Source organism: Lonchura striata, chromosome 1, assembly GCF_050655825.1.
Source record: "Lonchura striata isolate lonStrDom1 chromosome 1, ASM5065582v1, whole genome shotgun sequence".
Taxonomy (NCBI): Eukaryota; Metazoa; Chordata; class Aves; order Passeriformes; family Estrildidae; genus Lonchura; species Lonchura striata.
Window position 1 is genome coordinate 83,714,786 of NC_140703.1, and position 19,911 is coordinate 83,734,696.

General features: G+C 35.6%; 1 protein-coding gene and 1 long non-coding RNA gene across 3 annotated transcripts in view; both read right to left on the reverse strand.

The window, feature by feature from the left end:
* The window catches only part of LOC146768742 (uncharacterized), a 190,657-nt gene extending 171,607 nt beyond the window's left edge, over positions 1-19,050 (reverse strand). For both annotated transcript variants that reach the window (XR_014949405.1, XR_014949404.1), the window contains exon 1: positions 1-19,050. This exon is cut by the window's left edge. This is a non-coding gene — a long non-coding RNA (uncharacterized LOC146768742).
* NALF1 (NALCN channel auxiliary factor 1) overlaps positions 1-19,911 on the reverse strand; it is a 444,524-nt gene that overhangs the window by 235,731 nt on the left and 188,882 nt on the right. The gene's annotated exons all lie outside the window — the stretch shown is intronic.

A 19,911-nucleotide genomic window follows, 5' to 3' on the forward strand; every position in this document is an offset into this window, starting at 1 on the left:
TCTGCATCCTGTTTACCATACTTGGAGATTTTCTTCAGTGTTTTTGAAAAGGAGGCAGATAATAGTAGCAGAACATTTTAAGTCATATCTGTCGCTTTAGTAAGATCAAGGTTTTTATAGGAAGATTCTCTGCATAACAGTATTAAATGTCTTGTGTGTTTGTCTAAATCATTTTTTAACCAAAAAAAAATTTCTTCGCGTTCTAGAATTCTGCAAGAATTATGTAATTTCAGACATAATTTCAAATTAAAAGAATGTTTCCCTTTGTGTATTTCTTTTAAGAAAATTTGAAAATCCATATGCTCGGCGCTAATGAGACACTTTGTGATTTGTTTGCTAAAGGGCACAGTTGCCTGTCTCAGTGGGTTTTGTCACGAGATAAGCACAGGATGGAGCAACAGGATGGTGCTAACTCACGGTCTGGGAGAGGTGAGATCTGGTTAGCTCATCCTGGTTAATGAATCCAGACAAAAATTCCCACTGGGGCAAACAGTGTAGAGAAACATCTACTTATATGCATATCACTGGTCAAAAAAAAAAAAGGAAAGTCAAATTAACAACTTTGCTGAAATCTGCTCTGATGGGTAAAAGGTAATTCTGTCAGGGGGAGATCAGGATGAGGACTTGCAGCCCATCAACTCAAGAAACCAACTTCAAAAAGGAAAAAGAGTGAACATGGGGAATAATTGGCATTAGAAGTGAGGGAATCATTCAACCAACAGAATAAGAGAACTGTGTATCCAATGAGCCTTAATTCCTATGTTTGCTAAGATGTATAAATGATGAAAAGTTTTGAACAACCTCAGTAAATCCACAACCAAGAAGAAGAATGTGAAAGGGAAGTGGGATGCCTCCAGATCCATGGGTGATGACAATCTTCTGCTTGATCTCTCTGTCTGTCTCTCTATCTCCCTTTTCTATTCCTTTCTATGTCTCTATCTACATTTATTGTTAAATAAAATCTGTATTGTTGACTTCTGCATGTGGTCTCATTTGCACCTTAATTCAGGCAGAGGCTTCTCTCACTAATTAGTTCTTAACATTTGGCAAAACAGACAGCTGATTCCAACTTTCTCCCTCTTTTTCTTCCAATAAATCTCGATAGTTTTTAGGCACATAAGCAGTTTCTGCAAAACTTACAAAACTGAAATTGTGTTGTTTAAATTCCAGTGAAGAAATCTCATTGTTAAATGAAAGGAGAGAAAACTCAGTACTGACTTTGTTAAAAGGAATTTCAGATGTTTCACTCAGCTGTTAAATATTAACATTCATTTTTATATATTGTCAGTAGATTTATACACTCTTAAACACTATCAGACAATTCCTGTAAGCATTACAGCAGAGTGTCATCCCTGCGATGTTATGCCAGAAAGTACAACAACAGAATTCCGACATTGTCTGCTTTCTAATAGCCCTTCCAATCTAAACATTACTATTCAGTGCCCTAAGGCTCTCTTTTTGCCTTATCTCTTACTGATTTTGTTGTATATAAGGAATGTCCAGAACAATCACAGACATACTTCATATCTTCCCATCTATGTTTAAAATGTTTAGATTGCTGGAGGTTAAAAATGTTTGTTATTTTGTTCCAACAGCTAAAGTGTTTGCAGGACAACCAACACCTACAAAAGCTGTTTTATTTTAAAAAAAATATTTTGAGATCTCAACAGGAAAATGCTGCAACACTGCACTCAAGGGATGCAGGATAAAATCCTTGCCATTTTAAATGCTATCAAATTTCACATTCAGTAAGATATAAAGGTCTGTAAAAAATTCATTTTTGTAATCATGCATGTTGCATAGGCAGAACGCGTACCCAGGTATTCTTATTTTCTATGCCTAAATTCCTTAATACCTCAAAACATGAAACTCAAAGCTTGAAAAGACTGTTATCAGCTACCAGATCCAGTCTCCTGCAACTGTGGGGAACAATTCAATAGGGACTGAACTCAAAAACATTCTCCAGAACATCTGTGCTATTATCTTCTGTACAATAAATATGTGACACCTGTAAAATAGAACACATTTAACACTTCTATACAAAGGACCATATGCCTCAGGGTATCAGCAAAAGAGTAGGAGCTAAGAAGGTTGCCAATAATGTGTTGAATTGCTGAAGTGCAGACTTTGTTATCCAAAAGTGAATGCAGTGACTTCCCTAATGATCTTCTCCCATCTGCCCAGAGGAAAATTATTTCCTATTTCCTGACATGAAATATCTAGTAATTTTATTATGTTGCCTTGTAAATACAGGAGCAAATAGCACTAACCAGAAACTTAGGAATTCAGAAAACAGTTTGTATGGAGAAATTGGACAATCTTTTTCATCCTTAATTTTGAGCACAGTGAGCTTGAGATTTGATATAATCACTGCTAGAGTAAGACAATTTCTTTCTGAGAGTGGAGTTTACTGCTTATGTGTATTGAAAAAATGAAAAAAATACTTTGATTCAAACAATTGACTATGATTTAAAGACCAATAAACTCAGGTAAAGGGTTGGAAAAGGAGAGGGAATCACAAATGGTATTGAAATCCTTTACTATTGAATAGCACTCCAGTGATCACTACTAGAACAGACCTTTGAAAAATTCAGGCATGGATATTTGTAGTCAGCTTGCCAGCTATGGGAAAGAAAAAAACAAAATAAACCCTCACTGATAATTTCTGTGGATTGTTTTCTGAAATACAATTTAAGTGCTGTCTTGTAAAATAACCTTTTTAAATTTGAAGATATAGATCTAGATTATTATACTTTAGCAAACACAATGTTACCAATTGGGAAAAAAATGGGAAAAACCTAACAACCAAATCAGAAAGAAAACTTATTTTCCCTGGACACATTTTTTGTGATCAAAGAATATTTCCAATTTAAGAATCCCTGTATTAATTATGCAGTTATGAAATACATAATCACCTAAATGGACATAGATACCAAATTTTTTTCAGAACAAATGCTGATCTAAAAGGAGAAAAGTGAAAGGAGAAAAAGAGAGAATCTTTTGGGATATATATGTACATATGGCAAGAAAATTTGGTAGCATTAATCAGATTTTGCAATAATTAAGATATTCTATGAAGAATGAGAGAACGAAACCAAGTCTCCTATAAAATAATATGCTTCTAAATTCAGTCTAAAAAATTTCTGACCTTTTACTCCATTTCAGAGGTATTTTTGCATCATTTCTTTATAATCCCGATTAATTTAGGAAATGTTCCTTCAAGAGGCAAAATGGATCATAGGCTTCCCAATAAAGCAGATCTTTAGAGAGATATAGAGTGGTTTCCAGCGCGGTTAAGAACCAGTCTCATATGAGTAACCACAAAAAAAAAAAACAAAACAAACAAACAAAAAAAAAAAACCAAAAAAACCCAAAAAAAACCATAGGAATGAAGAAACTGAAAAGATGTTGTTTTAAAATTGTGCTTTGTGTCCCAGGTTCATTATTTGAAATAATCAAACTAACAGGATTATAACTTTTTATTCAGGATTTTTGTCATGTTTAATAAAATTATTTTGAGAAGGTATTTAGCAAAAACTCTTCCTAGACTATCCATACTCTTCAGAATTTCTCTTGTATCTAAGGCATGACACCAGAGACAGCAATAAACAAAATATGTCTGCAAGAAGTATTTTAGAACTTATGTTGTGATCAATTTTGAATCTAAGTTTGCAAAGGCTATTTACTGTACGCTTCTTTACTTTTCTTTAAACAAGCATAACCCACTTTAGTGGTTATAATTGCTATATTTCACTGAATACATAAGAAACAAACAAGTTATAGCTTTTAGGGTGGACTGAGCCACCACCGTTTTTTAAATCAAAACCAATAGGATCATGCTTCCTTTAACCAGCATTTATATCTTAAGTATATAATTTGAATTAAATAATAACTCTACTTATGGTAAAAGAAAGATGGTTTTCCTGTCTCATAATCACATAATATTGTTTAACAGTACACATGAACATTTAGATCTATTCATAGTAATGTTGCATCCACAATCAGGTTTATGGTGCATCTATCTGTGAGCACTAATTGCTACAGTCAGGTGTCAAACTGAAATGCTTTCCAGGAACAAAAACCTTCCAAATCCTTTATATTTTCCATTAGGGACTAGGTTTAGTTAGAAATTATATGAAATCATGCTGGCAAAATTCAGCTTTACAAGATCCAAACAGTATTTCAAGCAAAATTCTGCCATGTGTTTTGGGCAACTGTCTAAGCCTGGGGTATCAATGATTTTGGCTTTCCTTATTCCTAGGTGCTCATCTGGTACATCTGGTTGCAGTACTTAAGTCCTGAAATTTCCCATCTGAGAGTATCCTTTTGATCCAGCTTGATTGATAGGCACTGGAGCTCTTTGTTGTAGGGTGACCCTCTTCTCAAACTACGGATGAGAGTCCTGGATCTACAGATCTCCACTCAAACACCTTCAGACCAAAATAAAATTTCAAATTTTCAGTAATTTCCTAACTACTTTCTGTATAGTTCTACTCCTGATTTGTTCTCTAGAGCAAATTAAGGTTTTGTTTAGATTTGATTTGTTTTGTTTTTAGTAAAATTTGAATAATAAAATTAACAATTGTAGGCAGGAAAATTTCTAATAATAATTTTCATCCCAATCTGCTTGGAACAGGGGAGATACAGATGAATAGTTGTGTTTTGAGTGGTGGCAAAGAAGGTAAAACATCCAGTTTATCTTTACAACTTAAAAGATGGGTGAGCACATCTGTAACATATTCTCAGAGATTCTGGAGAGATTTGGTACTTTGCATACATGGGCAAAAGTAGATCTATGTCTACATATTCCATCTTTGACTACATACCACATCTTCAACTGAATGTGCCACAATTTCCTTCTGTTTACTGGGAAGCAACCAATACATACACTCTCAAAGTTACTGATTGTACCATGGAGACTAGTGAACCTTGTGGCATGATATCGCCTGATAAATTATCTTGGTGGTTCTCATTATTAATGATTGCAAAGTGCTCACCTAATGAAGGTATTTGTGAATGCTAGTTTATAACACAGATGTGTATTACCTGATACAGGAACAGTCACATTAGTTAAAAGCATAAAAGCAGCATAATTAATGTAGCTAGCAAGAAAAATTAAAGCCTCATTTATTTCAGGGGAAGCTTTGTGCATAACTGTACATAAACAAGGCACACAAAGTGACTGGAATGTCATTATTCAAATTCATGCTTCCTTGATAAAACTAACACAAAGTCATTTATTCTGCTCTTATTAATTTTATTTCTCATTACTTCACATACTCTGTGTAGGGATGACAGCCCCAGCCAGCTCTTCTAAGTTACTCTGTGTGTGGTGACTGTTAGCTTGTTTCAAATGCAAACTAAATTTAAAAAAATACATAAAAAATTTCAATAAATTTCTCTTTAAAATGCTGTCTTGAATTAAAAAGAGCTTTATGCCAGGATTGTTTTGGGTTTTTTTTCAATGTAATGTAAGAATAAAAACATCTGAAATAGTAGGGAATCTTGACTACACTGTCTGGCTTTTTGTGTCCAGTATATTTATGATTTTTCTGACTTTGCTCAATAAGTTTACATATATTAAAGTTTGCTTTTCTAGGTATACCTTCTCTGGGTACACCTAGAAAAGCAAACTTTTCTCAAGTATGACCTACATTTCTAGACATTGACGTTAAATAAATTCCATTCAATAAACTAGACAACGCAGTTCATACCTGTATTCCAGTTCTGCCATTTAAAATGGTAAAGAGCTCTGATTTAATGAACTAAAGTAAACTAAGTCAGCACTATGCACACAAATTTTCAATATCGACATTTCAGAATCAATAGTACAGAGATGTCAACCACACTAAAAACCAGCAGCTGTGGATCAACTTTCCATTAATTCTTATTGGGAAAGTTACTGAAATAAAGTTCTATGCATAAATATCTAAACACTTCATTGTTCTTGATCTAGTATACATCTAGATCTGGATTGTGCCTGGTTTTGCTTTATTTTTAATTAAAACTGAAATTTCTCTTTCCTTCCCTCTAAAATGAAAATAAAAATAAATTATTAGAAATTATTTGGAATACGATGGTAGGTTATTTTCCTGAATAACTCTGTAATTATTCTCATGTAGTTATTTTCACTGAGAGTAGCAAAGTCTATTTCCAAGCTACAGCTGGAAACAAAAAAATTTTAAGTACATTCCATGCTTTGAAGAAAAATAATACAAAAGTAACAAACCTTCCCTAAAAAATCAGAAGACTGATCAAATTATATTCTACTCTATTCCAGTGTCTATTCACTTTTCCAAAGCCTTCTGGACTGCCCTTCCACTGTGAGAAAGGTACTATCATTTATCATAGCCTGCTCCTTGCTTTCAGGGCCCTATTAACCCCACTGTCAGGCCCTGACATCTCTTCTTCAGTAACCATGAAGGACAGCTTTCCCATCATCAAAATATTACCAAAGAATATCACCTTTAGTAGTCTTACTTTTTATTAGTTTTTCCTTACCAAGAACAGGCACAGTTGCATAACTCTTATGCCCATAGTCAGTTCAAGAATGTTTGAAAAATTGTCAGGTGCTTGAAAACTATCAATGTTTCTTATCTCTTTGGTATGTTGCATGTGTACCTAAAAATCTAAGGGGAGTATTTGAGGGCAAGAAAAGAAAATGCAAAGCCGAAATTTACACTATGGGGACCTATTCTGTTCAGAAAAATGTAAAGATTTCTTCTAGGTGACATTCTGCTCAGTTCGATGTGGGCTTAAAGCTTCACTTAAAGCTTCTGACCAAAGGCACAGCAAAAGGCACGTATTTGGATTTAAAAATAAGTTTCAGAATTTTCAGTGGACTCTTCACTCACAGCCATCCTCCTCCTTGCTCAATGCTGCCTGATAATCTAACCATCATCAGGGCAGCACACATGGCTGGCTCTTCAGAACTCCTGACACTGTGAATTCCCCCTGTTTCCCATGTGCTGCAGAAGTCTGGGGGCACCCAGGAGGAAGGGCAGCCTGCATCCCAGCATGCCACCTAGGGACTACTAGGTGTGATCCCAGCACAGCATTGATGCCCATGATCATGTACCTTAAAAAGAAGATCAGAGAGTATAAACACTCCCCTCATGACATGACCCTCCTTATGTGGTTCACATAAGTATATACTTACTTACCTGTTTAGCTTACAATACATGAGGTCATACAAGCACAATACAACCAAAAAACCCACAAGTCAAATGCATGCAGATATTTTTGATTAAGCAAAAGAAAATTTTATTATCATGACAATAGGCAAGAATCTTTCCCACTATTTCCTGGACCAAATTTTTATTTTCTACCCCCAGCTGCTCTGTTGTTTTACTTACAAACAACATATGCCAGAAATAAGTATAAACCAGAAAATTATCTTCACATTTTAATAACAGACATGTGCTTTTGCTCATAGTTTCCAGAGCAAGCAAATAAATCAGAAAGTGCCTACGAAAATTTTAGCACAAATATTACCATTTTAAGCAAAACTGAGTTAATAAGAATGGAGCTAGATTTGAAATACTGCTAAAATTTAAATCTAAAAGCCAACATAATGCAAACATGATATGAGTAAAGGCATTTAACAACTTCACACTTGGAGGAGCTGTAGCAGTGAGGGAATTATAGGGAAAAAATAGGAAGACAGTTTTCAACAGAATACCTCATTTCTTAAGCAAAAATTTTGATAATACATGTGAAAAGGTTCTATTAATATCCTTGGACAAGAATGACAGGAGTGGAACACAGAATTGCATATCTTATTGCTGTTTCATACCTAACAAGTTGTTCACTGTTTTCTCTAATATGTGTTCCTTGTCAAGCCATGAAGGTGTTGATACAATTATTCTCCATGTCTTTCCCATCCCTTCTCATAAAACATTGATGAAAACAGAAAAGGATTTGCACTGGAGGAAAGAAAATGACATACAAAACACCAACTTAAGATGAGGTATTTTTCAAGCAAAAGTCTCACTTTCCTGTTAAAAAGTGATGAAAGGGTTGTCTTTTAAAGTATCCCTATTCAAAAGAAGTTCTATCTGGCAGAATATTTGAAGCAGTCTTTATCATTGGCCACATGAAAATTTTATGTATTATTAAAACAAAACAAAACAAAACAAAAAGACAAAAAAAACCACACAAGCAAACAAAATATCTCAAAGAAACCCAAAAAAGAACCCCATACAAACAAAACAACAACACCAACAAAATCTGGAACCACAAATGGCTCTTTACTCACTATTGTCTCCTGCATATTCTAGTAACTAAAATTTCATAACAGCTCTGTACAACAAGTTGGCAAGAATTTTAGACATCATGTAATATATGTTTAATAAAATGCAAAAAAAAAAAAAAAAAAAAGGCTGGCTATACAGTTGAAAACTTATTTAAAAAGAACCAAAATATTCCATCCCAGTGATAAAATTGAAGCCATGACACTATAATGAATTGGAAAAGTTTGCTTTTGATTTATTTTTTCTTTCACAAATAGTCGTTGAAATGTTTACAACAAAAAAATCATGGCATTTGATGAAATATTCATATTTCTGCTGGGTAGAGATACAACACACAGCAAAAATACAATCTAAAGAGCAGAAGCAGAATCTTCCTCATTGCTTTCTCTTCTCATCATGGTTAAATGGCTTAGGAGAGTGAGGATTTTTTTATAAAGTTCACCACCAGAACCTTATGAAAGGGTGTCTAGTTTATCCTCAAATCATGTCCACAGTTTAATGAAGTAATTTTCCCTAGAAAATTTTCAGTAAATGCTTTCAAGAAGTTCCTTGATGCCCCTAGCAAATATACATCAAATCCAGCTTCAAGTGTGAAGCAGCAGCACAAGGACACCTGAACTGAAGAAGTGAGAAAAGGAAGAGATGCTGAAATCTGCTTCCAATCTATCTCCTGAGAAGAAAGCTGCAGGCAAGATGAAATAGCAACAAATGAAAGAGCTGGAGTTATAGGCACAGGAATAGGCAGATGCTTTTGACATTTTATATTTTGTAACTCTTTCTTTGATAATTGTTCCATATTCTTAACCCTTGTAAGCTTGATTTAATTTTTTTTCAAAGTTTGTCTAGTATGAAGTATGATGCCTCTTTTTTTTTTTTTTTCTTCCACTCCAAAAGTTGTTTAGAGGTCAGGCAATACTGAATGACACATAATTGCCAAAAAAAATCTCCTCTCCAGACAGTTTCTTCTGTTAAAAATGAGCTGACAGAGCATATTTCAAAAGAGGAAAACTATCACATATTCCTCTGTGACTCAATTTCACTAATAAAAAAAATTGAAACAAATAGAAAATGCAACTTATTTAACATTTTACTGTATTTGCATAGGATGCAATATTCTTTTCCAATTTTTTTTCATATTACTTCTTATGTGATTGTCTGAGCTGTATGACACTAATAAAAATAACTCACTGGATACCTTAATTTATAGTTTTGGCTATCTGATATATTGGATATCTGAAATCTCACTTTAGTTTTAAACCAGTTTAGTGAAATTTTCTGTTGATTTTCACCTAAAGTTTAAAAAATAACAAAAAATAATTGTTTTCATACATTTTTAAATTTTTAAAGACATGGATGAAATTACAGCATGTCACATAAAATAGCAAATACCTCTGGGAAAAGTCTTAAAACCTTTCCTGGCCTTTGGCCATTATTCAGTTATTCAGTGTGGCCGTCAGGTACTGAAAAATATGTCATCAGTGACAACACTGACCAAAAAGACTAAACACATGCAGACATTTGTTTCATCTATCTAAAAGGAGGGGTTGGAAATGAATTATGAGTCACAGAGAGTAGACTCAAACCAGCTGGACTGTAGTGTTGAAGATCTCTCATAAACATTTCTCTTGAATGGTGCAAGTTTGGCACTATTGAAAAGGCATTCTGTTTGGATAAGATTCTAATAAATCACATTTCTCAGGAGGAGAAAAAATGTTTTGCATCTCTGCATTAGGCAACTGACAGCACCAAGTGTCTCATAAAGACACCATAGAATTAATATTCTGTAAACATGCAAGAAAATAGGGTCCTATTCACCAGTCACAAAAATGTGCCAGGAAGTGTAGTGTGATGAATTTTTGATACAGATTAAACACTTTAACAAGTTGAAAATTATCAGTTTAACCAAAGGTTAGAGCAGGGTGGTGATAGAACTGATTTGATTCTAGTCCAGCTTAATTTAAATGCTGGCAGGGACAACAGAGGCAGTAAACGACAAGCTGGTCACTGCCAAGATATTTTGAACCTCTTTTTTAGAATATGAAATAGTTTGTTTCTGTGCTTTTTCCTGCCCCCATGCAATGTTTATACTATTACCAAAGCAGACAACTGAGATGTACATATTTGGTGAAAATCTGTGTTTTCACAGCATTTCATAAGAGTCCTACTGTGAATTATAAATCACTGATAGCGAAAGAAGTACCTACACAAAATAATAGCCCTGATCTCCTTCCCCTCAGTGGTCAGTTGGTCCTGTCTGTCTTTTGCTATTCCTCTGAGAACAGATCATTAAGCACAGCTGAGTTAATTTCAATGTCCTTTATCAGTCAAAGGATTTCTTGACAAGAAACTCAGCTTCTGCTATTTCAGTATGCATGTTATCATCTTGTAATAAGTTGACATATGGATTCACACCCAAGGTCAGTCATTCTGATGAGCCACAAAGCTGCCACCACATAGGCAATCCAGCCTTTAGTAGTAGAGAATGTAATGTTGCTATGGTCAAAATCCATTTATAATGTGTGAAGCAGCATTTCAAATCAATGAGAGGCAGTGAGCTGTAAAGGAATTGCATCCTAAGGAATCTCCTTGCACTTTTGTTTTAATGCACAGCACCATTACAGATCTCACATCACATAAAATCTGAATTCTTTGAGAACAAATGAGGGCATTAAATTCTCTTAACTTCCACTGACATGGCTGTAACAATACATCATGTTCAGAATTGCTTGGAAGTCACAAACCTAAAGCTAAAAAAATTAACCCATCAAAATTACTTAATTTTTGTCATGGATCTATATTATGCACAAATGAAAACCTGCCTGTCACAAATTGAATTAATTCAACCAGCAAGGAAATCCAGTGGGATAACACTTATTTTATGTATTCACAGGTTCAAAGTATTAGATTCCCTTCAGGTGCCAAGTGCAAATACTGTGTTTTCCTTTCAAATTCTATTTGAGTATTAAAAATTATAAACAGCATGTAGAATTTAATATTTTTGATCATGAGATTTTGCATTATTTCATTCTCTAGAACATGCCCATGCACCAGAGAAGGTGAAATCTCCAAGACACCAATGAAAACTTTATCAGATCTGCAAGGAATTGACAGGCTTCTCAGGAACCTCTGAACGCTTCTACTGCTGCTAAAGGAAACTGAGCCGATGGAAGGAATTTAAAATTTCAGGAACAAACACAAAAACAGCCGCTGGCAAAAGAATTGCTAGCTACAAACAGCACAGCAAAAAATATTGATGCTCTAGTTCAAGTATCAGCAGCACATTCCCTCATGACCAGCTAGATGACTGTTAATTCCCATATCTCCTACCAAGAACAGGAGGATTGTTGTTCCATCTGTTGGAAACAGAGAGGGAGAGGTTAGAGGGGAAGTCACTTCTGCCACTTCTTGAAAAAGAAATATAATACATCTTACTGCAGCACAGCAACATAGCAACAATATGCTGATATGCAAACAGCCAAGCTCGGGCCTTGTGTTTAGAGGATTTTTGGGTGGGCTAAAAGCAGATGATGAACCTCATCTCTGCAAAAGTCAGCCCCACTGTTCCCCTGTGGAAATACAATACTGCTGGAATTGCTGAAATTGAGATGCCACATTTTCCAAGGCCTAAGGCACAATCCCTTGTACTCTGGGGGGCAAAGATGTGTGTGACTTGCAGGGAGGAGTTCATGTCTAAAGATAGTGCTTTATGGAGATACCAAGAATTAAGTGTTTATTACAAATGTGGTAAAACAACAGCTCATTGGGCAGCAAAGCTATCAGTACAGCAGAGAGTTATGGTAAGCAGTAGTATCTGGCTAAATACCTGCTTGTTTTGTTCACTGTTAGGAATCTGCAGTAGATTGTCAAGCATTGTGCAGGAACTCCTGTGGCAAACACAGCTGCTCCTTCCATACTGTCTCTTAGGCAGTGCAAGAACCCATCCAGTGTCCTGGTTCTTGGTGTTTTCCAGTGGGAGATGCAAATGAGTTTCATCACAGTTATTGGCTTTTTCCCTTCACACGCTATGAAGGGAACTCTTCCCTGCCATCCTTGGGGAAAGATAGTCCAGACACACAAGGATTTTATGAGAATAAGAAAATATTAGTGTTTGTTTTACATCTTCCCTTTGGTCAGAGCCTGTTCAAAAGGGAACAAAGCATGATTCAGGTGTTCTTGTTTTATGGAAACACCTCTAAACACTTTTTTCTTCCCCAAAGGGATTTTATTTTTTTAATTTGAATTTATTTATTACTTAAACTTATAATTTGCATTTAAACTTCTTTAATCAGTAGTATTCGATAAAAGCAATAGAAAGAAAAATAATTACTCTAAGCACTCTTTTATTTAAAGAATTCAGTGGGTTAAGGCAGCTCCTGGAGACAATAAAGACTAAATGATTCAAAAGACAATGTTCTCCTGATAATAAACAAAAGCATTTTTAAAATTTTGAAGGGTTCAAAAATTCAGGGGTAAGGTGCTAGGCCTTTATTTATAGTGTTGTTATGTTTGCAAGCAATCGTTAAACTCAGAAAACTGCAGCAGTATGAGAAAACAGCAGACAGAACTAAAGGCCCCAGGCTGTGAATAATAACACAAAACTTTTATATATGAAAGCATCAGATACATAAAAAAGTAAAAATTAATTCTACCAGAATTAAAAAACAAAAATGAAAACAAAAACCCTAATCAAACTATGGACAATATAATATTGTTTTAAGTAGGATACACCATTCATGTAGAAATATACTGTTTCAATTTCTTCAAATCTTCTTTGTTTGGGAGTAAGAATGATAACTACTTTCCCTGTGTAGCTTATGAATACCTGTGAAGGCTGCTGGGGCACAAATAAGCAGGTCTGCCAAACTCTCAGGTACAGAGGAACCCCATATGAAGCAAAGAAAGTAAATACAGCCTGAGGTTTACTCCTTCCATTATTGTACCACTGGGATGAAGTCTGAAGTACTGTGAGAATTTTGCAATATAACTTGAAAAAAGTCCAAAGTTCCTTTCATAAATCACTATTACTAATTTAAAAAATATATTGTCTTTCAACTTAATAGAAGGTCATAATAGAAGGCCACAGAATCATGGAATAGCCATAATCCAATTTGGGCAGGGACAGTGTACACTAAACCAAAATACTTGGAATTCCATCCAGCTTGGCCTTGAACACTTCCAGGGATGAGGCATTACTCTGGACAACCTGTTCCAGTGCCTGACAACCTCCACAGTAAAAACTTTCTTCCTTATACCTAATCTAAACCTACCTTCTTTCAGTTTAAGGCCATTCCCCTGTCACTGCACGCCCTTTCAAATTGTCCCTCTCCAGCTTTCATGTAGACTTCCTTTAGGTACTGGAAGTTGCTAGGAGAACTCCCTGGAGCCTTCTCTTCTCCAGGCTGAACAACCCAAACTCTTCAGCCTGTCCTCATAGAGAAGTGCTCCAGCCCTCTGATCATCCTCATGGCCTCCTCTGTATCCACTTGGACAAGTCTGTGTCCTCTTTATCTTGGGGTCCCCAGAGCTGGGCACAGCACTGCAGCTAGGGCCTCACCAGAGCAGAGTAGAGGGGCAGAATCACCTCCCTCAATCTGCTGGCCAGGCTGGTTTGGATGCAGCCAGGATATTGCTGGCTTCCTGGACTGAAAGCACACAAATCTGCTCTCCAAAAGTCCACGGTAGTTTGCTGTGTACCCTCCTTGCTGCCCTGCCACTTCATATGAACTTACTTTCCTGTGTCCAGCATTTCCAATTATTAGCTATTTCATTACTTTCTATACTCTTTCCATTGCTATACTTCTCACTTGGAGCAATCAAACCCCCATACTGAGGAATGTAAATATATCAGATGGTAAGGCATGAAAACATACCACCTGTCCTTCAAAACAGCTGCTGTCACACTGCAGACACTACGTTTTTACTTAAACTGCTCACAAGGTGTTCTATGTTATTCCTCTAGGTTTTGCTCAGGCTAGTTCAGAAAGTTCAGGGGAGATAAACCAGAGAATCTACTGTGGAAAAAGGAGCTGATCATGATCTTTTATGCAGTAAAAGTGATTAATTAAAGAATGTGACTTCAGTGAGGAAGGGAGACAGGTTAAAGTGAAGAAAGGATACATATGAAAGTCACTATATTAATTTCCAGAAGTGTGATATAAGGGAAACTATTAAACAAAGGAACTTCCTCAAGGAGAAAAACTACTCAGCCACTGAGTAGAATTCCTTCCTCAAGCTCCAAAAATTATGGGATACAAAGGAAATTGGGAGTGGCTTGACTTATTCTTTCTAAAATAAAATAGTAACAATAAAAAAATATTTTAATATTCATCAACTGTGTGACTGGATTTCAGTGGTAAAACTGCAGCAAAATCCATCAAACCTAAATTCTATAGAATTTTGTTGTCTTAATTTCATAATGAATGTAGTACTTAATTAGTTTCTAGGAAAAAAAAGTAGAAGAATAAAATAGAAGAGTAAAGATAAAAATTGTATCAAATTTTTGTAAATTTATGCAATATGTTGTGTAGCAGTTAAGCTAAAATCCAATTTATGAAGCATATTCCAGCCAAAATATATCCCTTAAGTGAAAGAATAATTGAGCTTAGAGGGTATGTGAATTGTTAGAGAGATGTTCTTCTGTCAAACTGAAATATCATTCTTTTCTAAGTGCAAACCTAAATATTCCTCAAAATTCTTCAGTTTAGCATGGAAGAGAAGGAGCATGATGGGTCAATTTTTTTCTGATTTTTTTTTAAGGGAGGTGAAATGAAAACTGTGACTTGTTTTCACTGCAGCACATGCCAATGTCTATCCTTGCACTGTGTGTTTGAATAATATCCTGAGCGCTGCTGTAGAATTTGAATATTCAAAGACCATGTTTAAGGAAGCACAGCAACTCAATTGCCAGTTATACATGTAAAAGCATCCAACACATTCTCTGAGGCTCTTTTGAGTTTTGTGATGCACTCAAAGTTAATCTCAGCCACTACAGAGCCAAAATAGCCCCCAAGAAGAAGCTCCTGTATCTCTGGGGATTGCCTGATATAACTAAACAATATTAACTTTATTTTGTAAATCTTTATGCTCAGTCCAGCTCACCACATGTGTGAACATTAAACAGAAGAAAAAAAATAGCAGAAATGTGTGGTGATGTGGAGCAGTATCATCCCTTTGGGCATAGCAGTTCTTGGAACTCTGATAGCGTAATGATCAGTAACCTATCACAGCCAAAATAATGATGCTGGAGCATTAATTTCTATTGAAGACAATAAAAAAAAATTCTACCAGTGTCTATGAAGCCAAGATGTATTCTCTCAATGGGACATATTCACCTTTGACTCAAGGTTCTCTAAACCTCTTTATAGATCAATATGTGTAAACACCCTCAGATCTCTTGACTGCCTTGTGATATCTTTGTGTGATATATTGAATGCTCATAATTGATTTCATACGTGGAAAAGTCCTTCTTGAAGCAAACAACACCTAGAAGAAAGAATCTGGCTCTAGCTTAAAAGCATTTAATTGCTATTTTTAAATTGTCTTTACCTCGAAGAAATTCCATATCTATATTTACTGGAAACAATAGCAGCAGGCTTTGTGATATAACCTATTGATGCAAAATCTAACGAATCAACTTCTCTTGAAAAAATTCTCCATGGAATAATTGCAGTATTTTTTTCAAATTACCTCACTCTTTTTCAGAAGTAGAGAACAGTTGGAATAAGCCTCCTAAATATTTAAAAAATTCTACTAAGAATGTGGAGAAATGTAATTTTGCCACAAAATGTAAAGCAGAAAAAACTTCACAGTAGTTCTTTTCTGCAACATATTCACGTTGAAATTGTAGTGAAGAAAAAACAATACATAGTTGTTCACCATTCTACCCTGCTTTTTTCAAAGAAGGTTTTAAAGGCAATGATCAAGACAATGTACTTGATCCCTCACAAAAGAAGTGTGATGTATAACACTTCAAAATTACCATTACTGCTTTTCCCACAGCTGAGAATAGAATATCCACAGGTTCTAATTGCCTGAGTTCACTTGAAAAAAATAAGCCTTTTATATGCATTCATTCTACAGTAAATCCTGATTTACTTGCCCGCCTTTTAATCAGGCAAAACTCCTACAAAACACAAAAGTTGGGATAAAAGCTACACTCTTCAGGGTTACTTAGTAATTTTTTTTATTTTGTGTTTTTCTAAAATTCTTCTTCTATTCTGAATCTTTGTAATAGTTATTTTTCTCTAAAATAGCTTCCAGGTTTTTTCTACTGTAAGGAAAGAGTTGAAGTTGAAATCAGATTTCTGTAAAAATAGTTTTGAGAAGAGAGATAATAACTCCAGTTCGAGAAGACTTTCCATCCTATGTCTTCATCATTTGTGTATCATTTGTTTATTTCTGGGAAAGGTCTGGCTTTAGCATTTTCAAACATTTTCTTTAGATTTGCCCTTTTTCCTTTGTTTTTATTTATCTCTCTATTTCTCTCTTTCTCCTTTTTTTTTTTATTTGTTGGCCATTGTTCAGTTGTCACTGAAAAATGTAATTCATTGCTGTTCAGTTCCCCTGGGAAGATACTATTAAGACTGTTCTTTGAAAAATAATCCAAATCTATCTCTTTTAATAAAGGTAGCAAAATAATAAAATGCAAGCACTAGAAAGGTATTTGAATTGGTGACCTTCCAATAGGAACCTCGTAAGTTTTTGCAGCAAAAGAAGTTACCTTTGAAAACAGGTTGCCGGGAAAGGTTTCTTTTGAAACAGGTTGCCTGGAGATATTGTGGATGTCCTATCCCTGAAAACATTCAAGACCAGGTTGAATGGGTCCTGAAAAACCTGATCTAGTGAATGGCATCCCTGCCCGTGGCAGGTGGACTGGAACTAAGTGGTCTTGAAGTCACATCCAACCCAAAACTCTCTATGGTTCTATGAGATGCATGGATCTTGCACAATTATTCCTTTACTCAGGTGGCCCTTTTCTTGCTACATGTAGAATTTATTTTCACATGTCTTGTAGGTGTTTAATCCTGGAATTGTAGAGAGCAGGACTTCTAGAGATGTGACTGTTACTAATCAACTTTTGTACCACTATTTCTTTTTTTTCAAAGTATTCACATTTTTTTCCTGAAGTCTCCATCTGATTATAGGGATATTTCAGATTTACTTCACAAGATGGGAACACATGACAGATATTTTTCTACTTCGGCATAGAACCATGAACAAGGATATGCAACTGAACACAAAGAGTAGGTCTTTAACATTCATAGCTGCTTTAATGTGATTTAAATTGCTGATGTATGAAGAAAAGAGGCTTCCATGCAAGAGAAACAACTGTGAATTCATACAAACAAAATTCTATCCTTTTAGTATAAGCATCCTGGGTTCAGACTGAAAAATAAATACAACAAACACTGTAATTCAGCTGAAAAACTAAAAACAAAGATAATTTCCATAAATCTCAATAACTGGGGATGTGACATTGCAAAAAATATTTCCTGAAAGTGATTCTCATGTGAAAAAAGAGTTCCTTAGAAATCTTCCAGAGTACTCGGTCACGGGAAAAATAATTTGTTTCATTTTTACTGACTCGCAAACGAACTTGCAGCAAGTCTGAGGTCACCTTTTTTTTTCATTTTGAGAGAAACTACTTCATCACATTCTTCTCCCATTTTGGCAAAAGTCAAAAGGATTTATTGCAAAAACCTAAGCTAAGCAGAAAGGTGAGAGAGAATAATGACTGAGTATTTCTAAGAGTAACTACAATAAAAAATTACTCCATTGTACTGTGAATAATACCTGAATATTAAGGTAGATTCTGATCTTGCATTCTGACAGCCAAATTTATACATGTATATAGAAATATAACCATGTTTGAAATACATATATATACTGACACACACACGCACACACACATATGCAGACATTCATGATCAGAAGAAAAAGGATGCGCTTTCATATTATTTCTCTTTCCATCTCTGTGGAAATGCAGGAACACAAAACAGCAGGGAAAGTAGAAACAATGTTTGATCTGTATGTCAGAAAATGTTCAACACACTTGTAAGGAACAAGTGAAAAGTTAGATTGCAACCACACACCTCTTACAGAGCCAACACAGCCAGTTCCCCAGATTCCACAGCTATTTGCTCCCTACAGTACACATGCCAGCAGCCACCTCTAGGTGATGAATTTCCACCATGATCACCACACTGTATCACTTGCCAGATGATGAAGCATCTTAGCATTGAATGACTGGTAGTAAATCAGCTTTACTCACAATGCCCACAGTTCCTTTTCAGTCTTTCCTCCTCTTTTTCATAAGGGCTATTCATGAACTGGAGTTGAGCAATAGTGTGGCTGCTAGCACAAGTCATGAAATGATCATATCTTTGGGGATGAGCACTTGTATAATAACAGGTTCATCTGGACTATTTGAGAAGAAATCTTCACAACCAAAACAACTTCCTTGCTATTCTAGTAATCTTTCCTTGTACATAAATCACCCAAATATACCAGGGATTTAAAATGTTAGACAGAGGTGGGCTTATCAGCAAATAGCATAATGTGTACATCACCTTTAAGCATATGGTTATGCTGATTGAAGTCAGAGGCATCTTTGGTACAGAGCTGAGAGATAAATTATATTCCCAGCTCCAGGGGGTTTATGACTATGAAAACATTAATCCTCCCACAACTCTGAGTACTTTCAACACATAAAACATATCTCACAGTGATATTAATATTGCATGAAATACAGTATTGTTACAAGAGATTCATCTTATTTATGATGTGAGGGAAAAGAAAGGGAAGGGAAGGGAAGGGAAGGGAAGGGAAGGGAAGGGAAGGGAAGGGAAGGGAAGGGAAGGGAAGGGAAGGGAAGGGAAGGGAAGGGAAGGGAAGGGAAGGGAAGGGAAGGGAAGGGAAGGGAAGGGAAGGGAAGGGAAGGGAAGGGAAGGGAAGGGAAGGGAAGGGAAGGGAAGGGAAGGGAAGGGAAGGGAAGGGAAGGGAAGGGAAGGGAAGGGAAGGGAAGGGAAGGGAAGGGAAGGGAAGGGAAGGGAGAAAGAAAAAAATTCAGGTTCTGTACAGGGAAAATAATACAAAAAATGGAAAAAAGCTACAATGCAGTTTCAAGGATTCATGAATAGCAGAAAATTGTACAAAAAAGGCAATATAGTGAAGAAAAGGAAAAGCAGGATGAATAAAGACAGGATGAAGATAAAACAGAAATATTGAAGGGTTGCACAGAGATGATGAGACTAGGCAGAAGGAATCAATAAGACTCTGGGAAACCCAGAGAGGGTGGAAAGAGGAATAAGTTGCACTTCCGACTGATTGCAAAAATGTCATGCAAGAGGACACTATAGGTAACATCAACTATTACAATAATTTCATTTCCCAGATGTGCTTTTAAGAGTGTTTTATATTGGATGTTTCTCTTTTTTCCTTACTTAGTATATATATGATATTTCTTTAGTCTTTAGTTGTTAAAAAGATACATAAGTGACTTTGAGATGAAACACATCTCTAGGAAATAAATGTTCATGTGTCATAGTTGGCATGAAAGCTCTTTTCCTTTTAATACATAATTTTTCCTGCAGCACAGAGCTGCTACCCTGGGACATACATTCAGGGAACTCTTGCTCTTCTTATGTATGTAAGGTCACTA